A 12316-nucleotide genomic window follows, 5' to 3' on the forward strand; every position below is an offset into this window, starting at 1 on the left:
TTCTGAAAAACACCCTTGGGTAGGACAGGGAAGTGAAGAAGATGGAATCTTAGTTAAAGATTGAGGGATATTTTTGACCCTTCCGGGCTAGGAGAGTTGGTCTCTGCACATCTGGATTCATAGCAAGCCGGAAAGCTCGCACTAGTCTGGTATGAGTTGATAAGTGCCATCATTTTACTGAGTGACTTTGATCTATGCCTTCGCTGGGTCCAAGGTAAAGGAAACAACACACTCGAGTCTCGGACAATCTGTGATACCCCAGGTCTTCCTCACTCTTGTTTTTGAAGTCGGAACATTTATACATAGTTACATTACTGCACTATTAATTAAATTTTCTATCTCCATGCAATTAAATTACTTCTCTTGGCAGAAATGTGTGTGTTTAAAACACAGCCACACATTGATTTTTCAAAGGAAAACACTTTTAAAAAATTCTGCACTGTGTCTCTGGGGTTGTGCACAGGCTTTCATTGGGGGAGTGGGGCAGAGGGGGAACATTGCAGGCAGAACAGGAAAATGTGGAAAACCTTACCCACTGCCTTAATGTGGGTCCTCTTTCCAGTTAGTGAGGGACTCTGGCCACCCATGAGTGACCGTTATTCTGTTCCCACTGTGAGAGAGAAGCTGTTCTAAGCACTGGGGGAGTTCCTGAAACTTATAAGGGTGAATGGCATGCTGTCTTACCACATCTGCATCCTGTGAGGACAGTGACCTAAAACTGTGTGTGTGTGTGTGTGTGTGTGTGTGTGAGAGAGAGAGAGAGAGAGAGAGAGAGAGAGAGAGAGAATTGTGTAAATGTGTGACTGTACATATGTGAATGTGTGAGTGTACATATGTGTCTGTAGCTGGTGGTAGGGGTGGTATTTACACTTTGGAAAAAGGTGGCTACATATCACAGTCTTTTTGGGGGGGGGTTTGGGAGCTGGGGACTGAACCCAGGGCCTTGCGCTTCCTAGGCAAACGCTCTACCACTGAGCTAAATCCCCAACCCCATCACAGTCTTTTCTATCTTCTCCCTTTGCTAAAACATTTCCCACTGTGGATTGTGACCCCCTGAGGTGCCGATCCAGCTGTGGGGGACAGGCAGGGAAAGTTTGATAGCAGTAAAGGGTTCCTGAGCGGGCAAGGAGCGAAAGTTCCTTGAAAATCAAGAGTGCAGAACACGTGTGTTTCTGGTCCTGCTCACTTCAGTACAAGAATGTGGCTTCACTGTTGCTTCGGTCCTGAACATGTAAGTGTGCAACACCACAGACACGGCCTGAGATACCTCAGCTCAAATCTACAATCCTGACGTTTGCTGCTCTCATATAAGCAATGATGTCGTTATGGGAAATGAAGACTTTCAATATTCCCGCCGTCCTTCCCCAGTATGTGTCAGGATAGCACATCTCTGGGCTACGTCCTCGCAGACAGTAAGTACAAGCATACACATCTGATTAGGACACAGGTATTTCTATCTTTATTGTGCATTAATATGATATACATACCAAGCAATTGTTGGAAAATAAATTTCTTTATGTTTCATTTTCAGTGGATGTTTGATGCGGACACTATTATTTATATATATATGGTTGGTGATGACCACCAACTATAAAGTTATTTTTCATTGCTATTTGCAGCTGTAATTTTGCTTCTACTATGAATCATAGTGTAACATCTCTGTTTTCCTATGGCCTTAGGAGACCCCTGTAAAAGGGTCATTCAATCCCAAGGAATCCCAACCTCCGGATTGAGAACCACGGTTCTAGAAGCTGGAGATTAAATGCTTCCTATAGCAGTACTGAACAGGATTCCTGTACCCACTAAAATGTGCGTTTCAGAGCATCTCTTGGCTGGGCAGGGAAATGTCTTACAAACCAACAGGAGATGACAAGCACTGTGAACAAGACTGGAGCAGGACAAGTGACCAGTGAGTGGTTCGGATCAGATATCTTGTGGAGGTGGCAGGCTCCGCCAAGGAGGGTAGAGGCCTGAAAGACTTCGTGGCCAGTGCAGTGGATCAGACAGACACACTGACATCATTGTCTTCTCAGAAACTTGTGTTGCACAACTCTCTGGAAGCGTAATGTTCTCTTGAAGAAAATAAGGATTTTTAAGGACTTCTAAGCGTGAATATAGTCTTTCCGATACATTTCTCAAACAAAATATGTGTGGAGGGCTTCCTTGGGCACCTGGCTTCGGTTTAGTCAGACCTGAGTTCGGCTGCTACCTCTCTTGATTCCCACATCCTGTTGGCCGTCATCCTGTCTCCTCACCCACGTGAGCCGCACAACGCTCGTCTTTAGCAGGGTGATAACGGTCACATTTGTTTCCATGGTTTTTGATTGTTTGCTTTGCTTCTTAGATCGAATGCGCTACCACGCGCAGAGCGCGCGGCCACAGCCAGTGCTCTCCAGAGCACCGCAATTCTCTCGTGCTGTCAGCCATTTTCTCTGAGCCTTCCGGGAAAGGTGAGCATGCGCACTCAAAGCCTCCTCCAACTTCCCAGGTTCTGCCGTGGATGTCCTGACTTGCAATCACTCTACCAACTGAGCAGCATCGCCGACTGATGGGGCCAAAGTGTTTCCTTTTTATTTCATCTCATTTTAATTTGCTCAGACGACCACACGTGGCTGTTGGCCGTCATCATGGGCTGCGTGGATCTAAAGTTCCCACCCTCACTTTCATTCTCTACGCCTCAAGGCTTAGAAACTCGGCTACGAATGGGGAAGGGAACCATGGGCTGAGGTTGTCTCTACCTGCCAGTTACACAGTGATACCAAAATCAATTCCTACTATCAAAATAGCATTTCTTCCGCACTTGGAGTGTGAACCAACCAGGTGAATTGGCCATTTCACCTTCAGATTTAGCCTTACCCCTACAAGCTAGTGAGGCTCTAAGGGGATGGGGACTGCAGGCTCCCTTGTTGTGCCGCTGGCTCACTTCTGCAGGTTTAGCATAGTATATGGTCAGGGGTTATGTGCAAAGTTGAATGGTTCTTTTTTTTTTTTTTTGGAGAGGTTGTGTCCTGTGACAGATAGTGTCCTCTGCCCCTGTGTTTGAGACAGGTGGCCATCTTCTATACCACCTACTTCTCAGTGTCTGGTGGAACTTCTGCTCTTTGATTTAATGGCCATCCCCCATCCTCCTGTGGCTGCACTTCTTCTTCTTCTTCTTCTTCTTCTTCTTCTTCTTCTTCTTCTTCTTCTTCTTCTTCTTCTTCTTCTTCTTCTTCTTCTTCTTCCTCCTCCTCTTCCTCTTCCTCTCTCTCTCTCTCTCTCTCTCTCTCTCTCTCTCTCTCTCTCTCTCTCTCATAGGCCTGAGGCAGAAAGTGACTTCCCTCTATAACTTGTAGGAGAGGGAGTTAAAGGGAGAGAGAACTTGGCACATTCGTCAACTTCAATCCATGACACATCTTGAGACTCTGCCTGTTTTGGTGTTCTACTGCTGTGAAGAGACACCATGACCACAGGGCAACTCTTATAAAAGAAAGCATTTAACTGGGGCTTGCTTTCAGAGGTTAATTCCATCTCATCTTGGCAGAAAGCATGGCGGCACGCAGGCAGACACGGTGCTAGAGAGGTAGCTGAGAGTTCTACATCTGGATCACAGGCAGTAGGAAGAGAGACACACTGGGCTTGGATTGTGCATTTGAAACACCAAAGGCCACCCTCAGTGACACAGTTTCACCAACAAGGTCACGCCTCCTAATAGTGCCACTCCCTGGTGACCAAGCATTCAAATCTTTGAACCTATAGGGGTCGTTCACATTCAAACTACCCCAGAATCTCACAGAGTCCCTTCCAAATGGAAGAAACATGGAGTCTGCAAACCATCTTTCAAAGAACGCACACGCCACCCTCTGGGACGCTTGCTTGTGTTTGTGGAGGATAACAGCAATCAATTCCTTATCTATCAATAAACTATATTCTTCTCTCTGTTGTCGTCCATGTGCTTTGAAAGCTCCTGGAGTGACAGCACATGTCCTGAAATTGGATCGCCCTTTATTTGGCAAGCGAATGGTTTCACCTCCTAAGGGCTTAGGCATCTTTACAAAGATAAATTCCGATTTTGATGCCCCCTATCTCCGCACACTGTCCGCAGAGATGTGAGCTAACACTAAGTAAAGAAGAACATATTTAACCCTAGAAGAGATCGGGATAAGGAAGGCTCCAAGCTCTACAATGTCTCCTTGTGGACTTAGCTCACTTGTTCTGTTGTTGTAAACACCACTCATAAACCAACCTACAGGAGGAAAAGTGTTACTTGGCTTACATCATATTAAATTAGGTTACATTAAATTTCTACACAACACTCCACCACTGAGGGAAGTCAGGGCAGAAACCCTGGAGGCAGGAATTGAAACAGAGGCTATGGAGAAGTTCTGCTCATTGGTTTGCTCCCTATAGCTTGCTTGATTTGCTTTTATCACAACCTAGGACCAGCAGTCCAGGGAGGGCAACACCCACAATGTTCTCCCTCACCCCTTCTTCACGTATAATCTTCAGATCCATCAGTCTTACTCAAGAACATGCCTTGAAGACAAGCTCATAGGCCAATATAAGGAGGTAACTCATCCCCTGGGTTTCCTTCTTCCCAGGTGACTCGAGTTTGTTTCAGGGTGACAAAAACTCACCAGCACACGTCTGCAAACCATAGCACTCCAACCCTAGTAACCATAGCTTCTCAACTTTTCTTCTGAGGATGAAAATGCATCAGGGTCACTTTGTATCTGAGGAGCTATCATTTATCTCTAGTCAGATCAGGGAGATGGAGGGAGGGAGGGAGAGAGAGAGAGAGAGAGAGAGAGAGAGAGAGAGAGAGAGAGAGGATATAAACATTTTCACACTTATAAGCATGGAAGCTTATGTGGACTTTTGGGTGTTTTGATAGTGTTAAAGTTCTCTGTCACAGCCTTAGGACTGGTTCTGGTATGGTGGAGTGTCTCAGAGAGAACATAGGCAACACACACACACACAACACACGCACGCACACACACACGCACACGTGCACACACACTCCAGGACAAAGCATTGCTGTCCAGTTTTTAAGCTCCTGAGGCCTGAGGTGATGTTTATTATTCTTTGTGGTCCCTTGTGTCCAGCAGAGTCATCAGTAGCACAGGTCATTAGAGATGAACCATCGGCTATGGCTTGAATACGCTCTGGTCCATTGACTATGACATGAACATGGTGCTGGGGACAGTTTCATGACAGGTATATTGAGTCCTATTTCCTAAATTAGAAACTCGAGGTAACACATGGCGACAGCACAAACTCTACATTGTCAAACTTGCTTGTGCTGGACTCAAGGTTGACCCCAGCCTTAAGCCCTGTGATCCAGACATCCCCACTGTGCCTCCATGCCTCAGGGGTTAGTGAGAGCTCAGCACAAGAGCTTCCTAAACATATATCTGAGACTTCATGCTCCTTGATGTCTACCCACGTATTGTACAAAGAAAATAAAGAGCAGAAGAAAGGCATCTTTGTATGTTAGAGGGTCTTTACTGGTATGTGCTTTCAACAACATGAAAGGTCTGGTGCCTTCTCTGCGGACCGTTGCCTTCTGAGAATGGCTCTCGATCACTAGGTAGTCATTACGTGCTGATAGGTAATGATGGTACAGCTTGTAGGCAGAGCTCCTGGTTGTTCCCTCCAACACGCATAGATAGGTTGGGGGTTGCCGATCGCAAAACTAATGCGTGGTCACTGTTTTTAAAACTTAAAGATGTCTGCAGAGTAGACCAACAATATGTTGACCCTTAAACTCCCTTTGCTACCCCATCTGAAACGAAGGATCATAAGAAACTCATAGACTCCAGCCTCGGCGTTCCATGAGTGTGCACTGGCAGGAGTAGTCCCTTCTAATGAACCATGTATAATTCATGCATATGCAAATGTGCGTACAATCATGTGTGTGCACACATGCACACTTCCATATAAATACAGGTATGCATACGTCTTCCGTTGGTACTCCTGTTTCCTCTTCAGTTTGTCTGTTGTAAGCTTAGCTGCAACACTGATCCTTATGTAATATACGTCATTATGTAATTGCTTGATTACTCCCTTAGGAAAAGCTGTTTGGAATATAACTATATTAACTTATATATTTAATATTTAAAGGCTTACCACACAAAAATGGTTACCACACAAGAGACAGTATAGAGAAAATGCATAGTGCCTGTATGCACTGGGCATATATTTTCTATATGCAAAGGCATATCGGGAGTACTCAAAAAGGGGTCATTGGAAACAAAGGAGCCATTGCTGGAGTATGCAGGACCCCTTGTTCTTGTCATTGTAAATGAACTTGAGGAAGGTCTCCTTCATTCAGGCAGGCTCATTAGAAACATAAGATAAGCTGGCTCTCCATGATCAAGGCCCACTTCTGTCCTGGGGATGCCACTGTCCCCATATACCCCAGCTGTATCCCCAACCGAAGGATTCACTGGGTACTACTCAGAGTTTGTCTCAGTCCCGAGTGAGGAGTCTAAGCTATGTGTGGTGTGGACCTGAAGCTTGGAATAGACTGGCCTTGATTTTCCAGAGAACATGCCAATGTGGGACAAATAGGAAAAAAGGCATTATATGGGCCACTCGATGCTGGACTCACGGTGCCTTCTACCCAACCACTTCAGACCAAGGAGAAGAGATGTGGCTATCGCCCCAGGCAGAAGGGAAAGGGGCTTCTCTTTCCTTCCCCTTCACCCCTTGCTTCATTCTGCATCTTTGCTCTCCGTGATCACAGGACACCTGCAGCCCAGGCTGCATCTGGTCTCCCTCCAAGCCCCAGCGTCAAGTTCCATATCCTGTTAGAATAGGGCTAGTGAAGACTGGCCATTGGAGGAGTTGTTCCACCTCTGGACCCAAGAGCACAGAGCATGCAGAAGACGGATGGGTAGACGCATACATGTTCTAATGCCCTAAAGCCACAGCCCAATGCACATGGTATCTTCAGACAAAGGGGCCCTCGCACAAAGGTACTTGCTAATATCCCAGCTCCCTAGAGGAATTCCAGGCACTATTTATCTTCAGCCTTTCATGGAGGCAGACTATGAATGTCTGTGGTAGATGTAGGGTAGAATTTCAGATGAGTGTCAGGGTTCTTGTGGCTGGAATGACTGGAGCCTTTGTCCCTGTTTCTTAAACTGAACACACTCTAAAGTTACTGCCCAGTGACTAGGCACAAGGGGCTTCAGGCCAGCGCCTCCTGGAGGTTTGAGCCTCAGTTTCCTGTTTTAGTTTTGTGGTCTTATTTGGCTACAGAGGCACAGAGGTGCTTATAGGAGAGTGTTGGCGTACAGAGATTGTGCAGTCCTCTGTATAGTGACCGAGGGGCGGCCATTATCATCACAGTTACTCCTCTCAGTGTTGGTTAAAAAGCAAAACTATGCCCATGACTCTTCAACCTGTTTTGCGTGTGTTCGTGAGTGCATGTGTGTGGGTGTATGTGCACATTCATAGGGTCATATGATGTGGATGTACATGTGTGGTGAGCATGTTCGTGATGTGCACATTCATACGATTACACAGATGTGGGTAGAGCATGTGCATGAATGTGTGTGATTGCACCACTGGTATTATGTTCTGTGCCTGTTCGTATGGTTGTGTGTTTGTAGATGTGGGCACCCCATGCAAATAGTTTATATGTCCACACGGATCTATACACGTGTGTGTACATGTGTGTTAGGCTGTGTGCCTTTTACGTGCATATGTCTGCTTGTGTGTGAGTATGTTTATGTGTAAGGTTGTCCATGGACATGTTCACATGGCTGCATGTGCTAACTGGGCAGGAGCTGGCTGTCAAGCCCCGGAGACCTGCCTGGCTCCTCTTCCTGACTGCAGGGAACCTGAATTCTGTGACTCTAAAGACAAGCACTTCACTGGCTGGGCCATCTCCTTGCCCCTTACTTATTGAGAATATCAACATCAACACCCAGAGCATAATCCTGTGAGGACGCCGTGAGAGGCCTGAGGTAAGGACCATTGGGGATGACAGGTAGCACCTACTCCATGTTGGGGAAGACCCTTTCCTACCCACCTCTAACACAGCATTTCCTTTGCTCCAGATGCTGTAAGGGGTTACTGTCATGCGCCCTGTACTGACCTTTCAGGAGGAGGTACAAATCCTCATCTCACTCAGGATGGAGACCCAAAGAGACAGAATACCATCCCAGGTCCCTCAGCCACCATGTCTGCCAGGAGAACCCCACAGGAGGGACTGCAAGCCTTGAAATTAAGATACCACTTGATACTTCTGCTTCCCGTTTCCTGTCTTGGGGGAGAGCCTCGAAGCAAAACACTCAAAACACTCAAACCACATTTGTTTGGACTTATCCTGGATGCCTCTGGATCTGAGATCCTGACTCAACACCACTCTGCTACCCAGTGGGGAAGACCAGCTTATCCCAAAGGGACGAGCCTGTGCTACCTGGTTCTGGTTTAGTCCCCAGCTGCATCCCCAAGAGAGCTCACCTAGCCCCCTGCCATAAATCTAACTGAGTTACAAGTTTAAACCAAAGTGACATGCTAGAAGCAATAATTGGTTTAATATTCTCAAGGAGCAGAAGATGGTAATTTCCTCGGGGACCATAGAAGAATAATGCAGTTCTGAGGTCCCAGAAAGGGATGGCTGGAGTAGGCTTGAAGTCCGTACAGCCGTCTGCAAACACAGGATCACCGATGCCCCTGCGATAGCGCTCTCCCTCCCCTTGGAACAGTAGCTTCCCACGATTATTTTAGCTGACATCCCCTTTCCAACTTTAAGCAGTGTTCTTTCAACATCTCTAAACTTTTGCAGTTCCTCCCCAAAAACCGTGCTATGAATTTGCTTGTCACTATAAGCCGTACACAAAGAGAGACACATACAGCAAGCACAAAGGTATCAGGAAGTGGTTTTCCTAGCAACAGTAATCATCAGAAAGATCCCAGAACATCCGCTCTATTCATACAGCATTTCGTGTTTTGAATAGCACTGACAGGTGAAGTGGATTCACGGTATTTAATACAAAAAAAAATATTGCTGGGGATTGGTGCTGCACAAAGGCAAAAATATCCATACTATTCACAGGCAGCTGAATTCACTGTTTTCATATCTATCTAGATTATTTAGCGAGGGACAATTGCAAGAGCCAATACTCACCTGCTAGCCGAATGACTAATCCGGGTGTATTATAGAAGCTCTGGTTCCCTAGACTTCCTTCGGGCAACTGGGACACCGCTCTAAATCAAATCCGGCCTGCGCCGTGCACGACAGCTTTGTGCAAGGTTTGAATGATAAAGAGACGTCCCGCTTGCCGGGTCCCTGGGCAGATGTGTCCAGTTTAAATAAAAGGAACCAGGGCTGCTGGCGAAGTCATTGACCCCCCAAGGGGCGCTGTCTGGTTATTGCTTTGAGTCCATCAGGAACTCTCTCCTTTCGCTCTTTCTGCGGCTTGTGAGTGGTGGTCCAAAGGAATTTATCCCCGAGGCCTTGAATAAGTGAATAGAAACCCAAACAAAAAACAGAGGGATCTAGGAGGGGGGGCAGTGCTAAAGAGAGGAGAGAGAAACTGAGAGAGAGACACCCAAGAGGGGACGGAAGGGAAAGTCCAAGGTCCCTGGGAAGAATCCAGGAGAGCATAGAAGAGTCTAACGTGTGTGGTGGCTAATTCCATAAAGAATTAAAGTCACCATCGGGGGAGACGGCTCAGCCTGTGAAGGAACCTGCTGCCCAAGCTGATCCCCCGGACTCATGGTAGAAGGAAAGGAGAGAGAGAGAGAGAGAGAGAGAGAGAGAGAGAGAGAGAGAGAGAGAGGAGAACACAAGGGAAGAAGAAAAAGAGTGCAAGCAAGCCAACGAGCTGTCCATTACTTCCACATATGTGCCGTGGCACACGTATGTCCCCACAAATAAGTAAATAAATGCAAAACCCCTGGTTTTTATTATTAAAAAGAAATGGAGAACATGCAAACCAGACAAGCGTATGCTCCACGTGAGTCCAGGGGGTTGTCATCGCCGTTCCTTTTGTTGGCCTTGCTCTTTCAGCTCACATGGTATTCACTCAATTCATGAACAAGTCTATGACGGGTGGAAGGTTCCAGAGTGAGAGATTTCCCAGTCTTGCCCTTGAAAGTAAACTGGTGAGTGATCCTGAAAGATCTGAAGGAGTCTGTCATGGCGGCACAACCTGAGTCTTGATCTTCGTGACCATGGAGAACGAGAAGTGGGTACGTTCCAGGGTAGGTCTGGGCTTTGCATCAAGTTGTGTGATGGATGGAGATCTTTTAAAATGTGCCCGCCATATTTATTCTAGAAGCCAACTTCTAGACAGATTCTTTAATACTTCAAAACCATTTAAGGTTATCCGTAGGTCGTAGAAGGCATTCATCAGAGCCATGCAAGTGAGGGCTGAAGAGATGACCCAGTGGTTAAATCTCTTGGCCAACAAGCCAAAAATCAGGGTTCAGAACCCACATAAATGCTGGGTGCACATGGCAGCCTCCCTGCGGTCACAGATTCAGGAGGCAGAGACAAAGGATGATTAGTACAGGAGGGTAGTTATATGACTGAGCTCTGGGTCCCACTGAGAGCCTTGCCTGGAGAAACAAGGGGGGGAGAGAGATGGGGGGGAGCACAAGGGAAGAAGAGTGCAAGCCATGTAAATGAAAGCTGCCATCGTCTGAGTTTTACAGCCTGTGCTGCTACTGGAGCAGAGTTGGTGGCACACATGGGCCACAGGAAATTTCACAGCATTTGAGGCCATTTAAGATGAGTCCACTTGGCCAGTGAACTACTCACCTTGAGAACATGAGGACCTGAGTTTATTCACAGGAGCCAATAAACAAAACTGAGTGTGGGGATGCATACCATAATCCCAAGACGGCAGAGGCATAGACAAGAGGACCACTGGCCATCCAGCAGAGAATGCTTGGAAACCTCTAGGCGGATGAGAAACCCTGGCTCAACGAACAAGCAAGCAAGCATACCAACCAAAGGCAACAGTGTTTCTGAGAAAAGATACAACAGGTTTTCCTCTTCACCCATGGATTCATGCATTGTATCTAACACACATGGACACACACACACACACACACACACACACACACACACACTCACACGCATGAACAAAAATAAAGTAAAGGCATGTACTGTAGCATCAAGAGCTTCCAGACTTTCTCAAAGATATATCCGAAAGGATGTGTGGTGAACAGGGTCAGTGCTCTGTATATTATAATGAGAGATCAGAAAAGTTCAAACACATGCCAACAAGGAAAAATGTATAAACACACATTGGGGTGTTCATACAGTTGTCAGAAGCAGGGATGGTACTGATCAAAATGTCGACATCCCTAAGATACAGTCCTGAGCACCTGAAGTAAGAGGGTGGTATGATTCATTTATAGCATGTGTGTTAAGGACACAATGCAAATGTATCTTGCAGAGCACACATGAAACACTCCTGGGTGGGTTTAAAATAATGTTCTTCTCGGTTAGCAGATTGTGAGCTAAAAGAAGTTAGGAACATGGCCACACCCCAGAAGTTCCCTAGAACTCTCAGTACACAGAGATTTGGAACTGTACAAGGAAATATGATCACTTTTAAGTTGATATTACATTTATTTATTTATTTGTGTGTGTTTGTTTCCGTGTCTTTGTGTGTATGTGTGTGTGTGTGTGTGTGTGTGTGTGTGTGTGTGTGTGGTATGTATGTTTCTATCTGTTGTATGTGTGTGTGTCTGCCTGTGTGTATGTGTCTGTTTATCTGTTGTATGTTTGTGGGTGTCTGTATGTGTATATAGCATGTATGTGTTCATTTATCTGTGTATATGTGCATGTATATGGTGTGTATATTTGTTTATCTGTGTATATCTGTGTGTGGTGTGTCTGTGCATGCATGTGTATATGGTGTATATGTGTTTATTTATCTGTGTGTATGCATGGGCATGTGTCTCTCTGTATATATATGGTATGTATGTGTCTGTCTATGTGTTTCTCTGTATGTATGGTGTGTATGTGTGTAAATGTCTATGTTAAATGTGCATGTGCACATATCTGTGCATGTACATGTGTGGGTATGTATCTGTTTGCCTGTGTGTCTGTGTGGTATGTTTGTGTTTGTGTGTGATATGTGTATGTTTGTGTATGTGTGTATATGTGATCTGTGTCTGTCTATATGTATATAAATGTGGTGTGTGTGTGTGTGTGTGATATGTGTTAGTGTATGTGTGCACGCGCATGCATGTGTTGTCAGGCTATTTGATTCAAGAGCTTCCAGGGATTCTGGTGTCTTCCCTTTTCATTTTGTCACAGAAGCAGTGGGAAGATGGAGGTGTGGTGCTCCCACCTGGCTTTCGA

At 45.9% G+C, this 12316-nt stretch overlaps 1 long non-coding RNA gene across 2 annotated transcripts; it reads left to right on the plus strand.

The window, feature by feature from the left end:
- Nucleotides 1–824: 824 nt before the first annotated feature.
- Nucleotides 825–9349, plus strand: LOC108350530 (uncharacterized). 2 transcript variants are annotated; one of them, XR_001837385.3, is made up of 3 exons: nt 825–2450; nt 7773–7955; nt 8032–9349. It is a non-coding gene; the product is annotated as an uncharacterized LOC108350530 (long non-coding RNA). The 2 variants fall into 2 exon arrangements; XR_001837386.3 differs by having other exon boundaries at nt 858–2450; nt 8049–9349.
- Nucleotides 9350–12316: the final 2967 nt, after the last annotated feature.

The sequence above is a fragment of the Rattus norvegicus genome, chromosome 3 (assembly GCF_036323735.1).
Source record: "Rattus norvegicus strain BN/NHsdMcwi chromosome 3, GRCr8, whole genome shotgun sequence".
NCBI lineage: Eukaryota > Metazoa > Chordata > Mammalia > Rodentia > Muridae > Rattus > Rattus norvegicus.